Source organism: Triticum urartu, chromosome 2A (assembly GCF_056163025.1).
Source record: "Triticum urartu cultivar PI428250 chromosome 2A, HENAU_Tu73, whole genome shotgun sequence".
NCBI lineage: Eukaryota > Viridiplantae > Streptophyta > Magnoliopsida > Poales > Poaceae > Triticum > Triticum urartu.
In genome coordinates, this window is record NC_141874.1 from 4,287,703 (window position 1) to 4,295,208 (window position 7,506).

A 7,506-nucleotide genomic window follows, 5' to 3' on the forward strand; every position below is an offset into this window, starting at 1 on the left:
TACTCTTTAATATTTATTTGGATTTTCTTTGGTGCCTTTTAAAATATTTACAGCCATTTTACAATTTTAAATAAATTAGAAGGCTTAAAAAGTTGGACATGAACTAAATATTATTGGATTATTTATTTGGAGTTCAAAAATATTTTTGGGGGTATATAAACACTAGACTATTTTTAAAATTGTATTCTTGTATTATATTTAGCGTAAGAAAATTATTCCTAGATTCTAAATATTTGAGTTGGTTTTTAGAAACTTGCTCGTACATTTCCAAATTTGTGTTGAAGTAAATTTCCAAAATCACTTTCCAAACTCAAAAGCAGAAAATGAAACGAAAAGGAAAAACCATAAAGGCCCAGCCCAGATTGCAACTCACTGAACTATCCAACGCTCACGAATCACACAACCACTGCATGGCCCTGCCCAGTATCCCACGTCCCCACTTCACAGAACTATCTTTTTTTTTGAGAATTTTTATCATTCATATCATGAATCAGTACAAAGTAGTTGACTCACAAGCACACTGAAACGCAAACACAAAGGACCATGAACATCTAGAGTACCCTAAGACAACCATAAACAAGAAGATCTCCGGAGCCCTGTATTATCATCCCTGAATCTTGAGAGAAGACCCCTGCAGCAGAAGGATCTGCAACCAGTCCCAAGCAGGTCATCACCTTCGACCTCGGTACAATTGCCACCACGCTGCTTCCTCCTTTCTTGACACCAGCACTGAGAGGGCATGGACATCAATCTATCTTGAACAATTTTTTGAAACACTCGAACAAGTTTTGAACGTTGTGGACAAATGTTGGTCTGGCACAAAAAAATTAAATCGGCGAAAATGTTTTAGAAAAAATGAACAATTTTTAAGCCCGATTTATTTAAAACAATTATGGTCTTTTTTTAATTTTTTAACACGTTTTAAATTTGTGACCATTTTCAAAAATGGAAGCCCCTTTTTTTAAGTGAAGAATTTTTGAAATTACAAACATTTATTTTTGAAAAAGTAAGTAAACAATAAAAAATCAGAAGAAACAAAAAAAGAAGAAAAAAAGAATCAGAAAAAACGAGAAAGAATAGTAGAAAGCGTGCAGCGAGTTCATATGTGGTGTGGGGTTTTAAGGCAAAGAAAGAAATTTGGATAGATACAAATTTCATCTGTCTGGTAGAAGGTCCATACACTCCCGTCATGGCACTTATTTTAAAACAGAGGAAGTAGTTAGAAATTTCTCCGAATGCAAATAAGGGAAGAAATAATGTCCAGCTAGCCTTCTGATGCGTTGTCGAAATTAAACTCAGTTTTGTGATGGAGCAACAACACGCCCGTCAAAAGAGTTATGAAGAAGAAAAAACCAGTAGGCCGAAGCAAAGAGAACATGAGCACCTTTGGCAAATGTTGAGATGCATAGGGTGGCTATGTTGGAAATATGCCCTAGAGGCAATAATAAATTGATTATTATTATATTTCCTTGTTCATGATAATTGTTTATTATCCATGCTAGAATTGTATTGATAGGAAACTCAGATACATGTGTGGATACATAGACAACACCATGTCCCTAGTAAGCCTCTAGTTGACTAGCTCGTTGATCAATAGATGGTTACGGTTTCCTGACCATGGACATTGGATGTCGTTGATAACGGGATCACATCATTAGGAGAATGATGTGATGGACAAGACCCAAACCTAAGCATAGCACTAGATCGTGTAGTTCGTATGCTAAAGCTTTTCTAATGTCAAGTATCATTTCCTTAGACCATGAGATTGTGCAACTCCCGGATACCGTAGGAGTGCTTTGGGTGTGCCAAACGTCACAACGTAACTGGGTGGCTATAAAGGTACACTACGGGTATCTCTGAAAGTGTCTGTTGGGTTGGCACGAATCGAGACTGGGATTTGTCACTCCGTGTGACGGAGAGGTATCTCTGGGCCCACTCGGTAGGACATCATCATAATGTGCACAATGTGACCAAGGAGTTGATCACGGGATGATGTGTTACGGAACGAGTAAAGAGACTTGCCGGTAACGAGATTGAACAAGGTATCGGTATACCGACGATCGAATCTCGGGCAAGTATCGTACCGATAGACAAAGGGAATTGTATACGGGATTGATTAAGTCCTTGACATCGTGGTTCATCCGATGAGATCATCGTGGAACATGTGGGAGCCAACATGGGTATCCAGATCCCGCTGTTGGTTATTGACCGGAGAACGTCTCGGTCATGTCTGCATGTCTCCCGAACCCGTAGGGTCTACACACTTAAGGTTCGATGACGCTAGGGTTATAAAGGAAGTTTGTATGTGGTTACCGAATGTTGTTCGGAGTCCCGGATGAGATCCCGGACGTCACGAGGAGTTCCGGAATGGTCCGGAGGTAAAGATTTATATATGGGAAGTCCTGTTTTGGTCACCGGAAGAGTTTCGGGGTTTATCGGTAACGTACCGGGACCACCTGGAGGGTCCCGGGGGTCCACCAAGTGGGGCCACCTGCCCCGGAGGCTTGCATGGGCCAAGGGTGGTGAGGGACCAGCCCCTAAGTGGGCTGGTGCGCCTCCCACAAGGCCCAAGGGCAGCTAGGAGGAAAAAAAAGGAGGAAACCCTAGGCTTATATGGGCCTAAGGCCCACCCTAGGGGGCGCCTCCCTCTCTCCCCTCTTGGCCGCCCCCCTTGCTCCCCATCTAGGGCTGCCGCCCCCCTAGGGGTGGGAACCCTAGAGGGGGCGCAGCCCCTCCCCTTCCCCTATATATATGAGGCCTAGGGCTGCCCATAACACACACGTGATTCGATCTCTCGTTGGTGCAGCCCTGCGTCTCTTCTCCCTCCTCTTCTGTGGTGCTTGGCGAAGCCCTGCAGGATAGCCACGCTCCTCCATCACCACCACGCCGTTGTGCTGCTGCTGGATGGAGTCTTCCTCAACCTCTCCCTCTCTTCTTGCTGGATCAAGGCGTGGGAGACATCACCGAGCTGTACGTGTGTTGAACGCGGAGGTGCCGTCCGTTCGGCACTTGGTCATCGGTGATTTGGATCACGACGAGTACGACTCCATCAACCCCGTTCACTTGAACGCTTCTGCTTAGCGATCTACAAGGGTATGTAGATGCACTCTCCTTCCCCTCGTTGCTAGTCTCTCCATAGATAGATCTTGGTGACGCGTAGGAAAATTTTGAATTTCTGCTACGTTCCCCAACAGTGGCATCATGAGCTAGGTCTATTGCGTAGATTCTATGCACGAGTAGAACACAAAGTAGTTGTGGGCGTTGATTTTGTTCAATATACTTGCCGTTACTAGTCTTATCTTGATTCGGCGGCATCGTGGGATGAAGCGGCCCGGACCAACCTTACACGTACTCTTACGTGAGACCGGTTCCACCGACTGACATGCACTAGTTGAATAAGGTGGCTGGCGGGTGTCTGTCTCTCCCACTTTAGTCGGATCAGATTCGATGAAAAGGGTCCTTATGAAGGGTAAATAGCAATTGGCATATCACGTTGTGGTCTTTGCGTAGGTAAGAAACGTTCTTGCTAGAAACCCATTGCAGCCACGTAAAACATGCAAACAACAATTAGAGGACGTCTAACTTGTTTTTGCAGGGTATGCTATGTGATATGATATGGCCAAAAGGATGTGATGAATGATATATGTGATGTATGAGATTGATCATGTTCTTGTAATAGGAATCACGACTTGCATGTCGATGAGTATGACAACCGGCAGGAGCCATAGGAGTTGTCTTTATTTATTTATGACCTGCGTGTCAAAATAAACGTCATGTAATTACTTTACTTTATTGCTAACCGTTAGCTGTAGTAGTAGAAGTAATAGTTGGCGAGACAACTTCATGAAGACACGATGATGGAGATCATGATGATGGAGATCATGGTGTCATGCCGGTGACGATGATGATCATGGAGCCCCAAAGATGGAGATCAAAAGGAGCAATATGATATTGGCCATATCATGTCACTATTTGATTGCATGTGATGTTTATCATGTTTATACATCTTATTTGCTTAGAACGACGGTAGTAAATAAGATGATCCCTCATTAAAATTTCAAGAAGTGTTCTCCCCTAACTGTGCACCGTTGCTAAAGTTCGTCGTTTCGAAGCACCACGTGATGATCGGGTGTGATAGATTCTAACGTTCACATACAACGGGTGTTGACGAGCCTAGCATGTACAGACATGGCCTCGGAACACATGCAAACACTTAGGTTGACTTGACGAGCCTAGCATGTACAGACATGGCCTCGGAACACAGAAGACCGAAAGGTCGAGCATGAGTCGTATAGAAGATACGATCAACATGAAGATGTTCACCGACGTTGACTAGTCCGTCTCACGTGATGATCGGACACGGCCTAGTTGACTCGGATCATGTAATCACTTAGATGACTAGAGGGATGTCTATCTGAGTGGGAGTTCATAAGATGAACTTAATTATCCTGAACATAGTCAAAAGGATTTTGCAAATTATGTCGTAGCTCGCGCTTCAGTTCTACCGTTTAGATATGTTCCTAGAGAAAATTTAGTTGAAAGTAGATAGTAGCAATTATGCGGACAAGGTCCGTAAATTGAGGATTGTCCTCATTGCTTCATAGAAGGCTTATGTCCTTAATGCACCGCTCAGTGTGCTGAACCTCGAACGTTGTCTGTGGATATTGCGAACATCTGACATACACATTTTGATAACTACATGATAGTTCAGTTAAACGGTTTAGAGTTGAGGCACCAAAGACGTTTTGAAACGTCGCGAACATATGAGATGTTTTGAGGGCTGAAATTGGGATTTCAGGCTCGTGCCCACGTCAAGAGGTATAAGACCTCCGACGCTTTTCTTAGCCTGCAAACTAAGGGAGAAAAGCTCAATTGTTGAGCTTGTGCTCAGATTGTCTGAGTACAACAATCATTTGAATCGAGTGGGAGTTGATCTTCCAGATGAGATAGTGATGTTTCTCCGAAGTCATTACCACCAAGCTGCTAGAGCTTCGTGATGAACTATAATATATCAGGGACATATATGATGATCCTTGAGATATTCGCGATGTTTGACACCACCAAAGTAGAAATCAAGAAGGAGCATCAATTGTTGATGGTTGGTGAAACCACTAGTTTCAAGAAGGGCAAGGGCAAGAAGGGATACTTCATGAAACGGCAATTCAACTGCTGCTCTAGTGAAGAAACCCAAGGTTGAACCCAAACCCGAGACTAAGTGCTTCTGTAATAAGGGGAACAACCACTAGAGCAGAATTACCCTAGATACTTGGTAGATTAGAAGGCTGGCAAGGTCGATAGAAGTATATTGGATATACATTATGTTGATGTGTACTTTACTAATACTCCTAGTAGCACCAGGGTATTAGATACCGGTTCGGTTGCTAAGTGTTAGTAACTCGAAATAAAAGCTACGGAATAAACAGAGACTAGCTAAAAGGTGAGATAACGATATGTGTTGGAAGTATTTCCAAGGTTGATCAAATATCGTACGCTCCCTCTACCATCGAGATTGGTGTTTGCGTTGAGCATAGACATGATTGGATTATGTCTATCGCAATACGGTTATTCATTTAAGGAGAATAATGGTTACTCTGTTTATTTGAATAATACCTTCAATGGTCTTACACCTAAAATGAATGGTTTATTGAATCTCGATCGTAGTGATACACATGTTCATGCCAAAAGATATAAGATAGTAATGATAGTACCACCTACGTTGTGGCACTGCCACGTAAAGTCATATCGGTGTAAAACGCATGAAGAAGCTCCATGTTGATGGATCTTTGGGCTCACTCGTTTTTGAAAAGTTTGAGACATGCGAACCATGTCTATTGGTGTATATGCATGAAGAAACTCCATGCAAATGGACCGTTTGACTCACTTGATTTTTGAATCACTTGAGACATGCAAATCATACCACATGGGCAAGATGACTGAAAGCCTCGGTTTCAGTAAAATGGAACTAGAAAGCAATTTGTTGGAAGTAATACATTTTGATGTGTGCAGTCCAATGAGTGATGAGGCATGTAGTGGATATCGTTATTTTCTTACTTCACAGATGATTTGAGTAGATGTTGAGTATATTTACTTGATGAATCATGAGTCTGAATTATTGAAAGGTTCAAGTAATTTTAGGGTGAAGTTGAAAGATCGTCGTGGCAAGAGGATAAAAGATCTATGATATGATCATAGAGATGAATATTTGAGTTACAAGTTTGGCACAGAATTAAGACATTGTGGAGATTGTTTCACAACTGATACAGTCTGGAACACCATAGTGTGATGGTGTGTCCGAACATCATAACTGCACCCTATTGGATATGATGCATACCATGATGTCTCTTATCGGATTACCACAATAGTTTATGGGTTAGGCATTAGAGACAACCGCATTCACTTTAAATAGGGCACCACGTAATTCCGATGAGATGACACCGTATGAACTATGGTTTAGAGAAACCTAAGCTGTCATTTCTTAAAAGTTTGGGGCTGCGACGCTTATGTGAAAAAGTTTCAGGCTGATAAGCTCGAACCCAAAGCGGATAAATGCATCTTCATAGGACACCCAAAACAGTTGGGTATACCTCCTTCTCAGATCCGAAAGCAATAAGGGATTGTTTCTAGAATCGGGTCCTTTCTCGAGGAAAAGTTTCTCTCGAAGGAATTGAGTGGGAGGATGGTGGAGACTTGATGAGGTTATTGAACCATTACTTCAACTAGTGTATAGCAGGGCACAAAGAGTTGTTCCTGTGGCACCTACACCAATTGAAGTGGAAGCTTATGATATTGATCATGAGACTTCGGATCAAGTCACTCCCAAACCTCGTAGGATGACAAGGATGCGTACTACTTCAGAGTGGTACGTAATCCTGTCTTGAAAGTCATGTTGCTAGACAACAATGAGCCTACAAGCTATGGAGAAGCGATGGTGGGCCCGGATTCCGATAAATGGCTCGAGGCCATAAAATCCGAGAGATGATCCATGTATAAAAACAAAGTATAGACTTTGGAAGAACTACTTGATGGTCGTAAGACTGTTGAGTACAGATGGATTTTAAAAAGGAAGACGGACAATGATGGTAAATGTCACCATTAAGAAAGCTCGACTTGTCGTTAAGATGTTTTCCGACAAGTTCAAGGAGTTGACTACGATGAGATTTTCTCACTCGTAGCGATGCTAAGAGTCTGTTGGAATTATATTAGCAGTCACTGCATTATTTATGAAATCTTGCAGATAGGATGTCAAAACATTGTTTCCTCGATGATTTTCTTGAGGAAAGGTTGTATGTGATACAACCGGAAGGTTTTGTCAATCCTGAAAGATGCTAATAAGTATGCAAAGCTCCAGCAATCCTTCTAAGGAATGGAGTAAGCATCTCGGAGTTGGAATGTATGCTTTGATGGGATGATCAAAGATTTTGGTGTATACAAAGTTTATGAGAAACTTGTATTTCCAAAGAAGTGAGTGGGAGCACTATAGAATTTCTGATGAGTGTATGTTGTTGA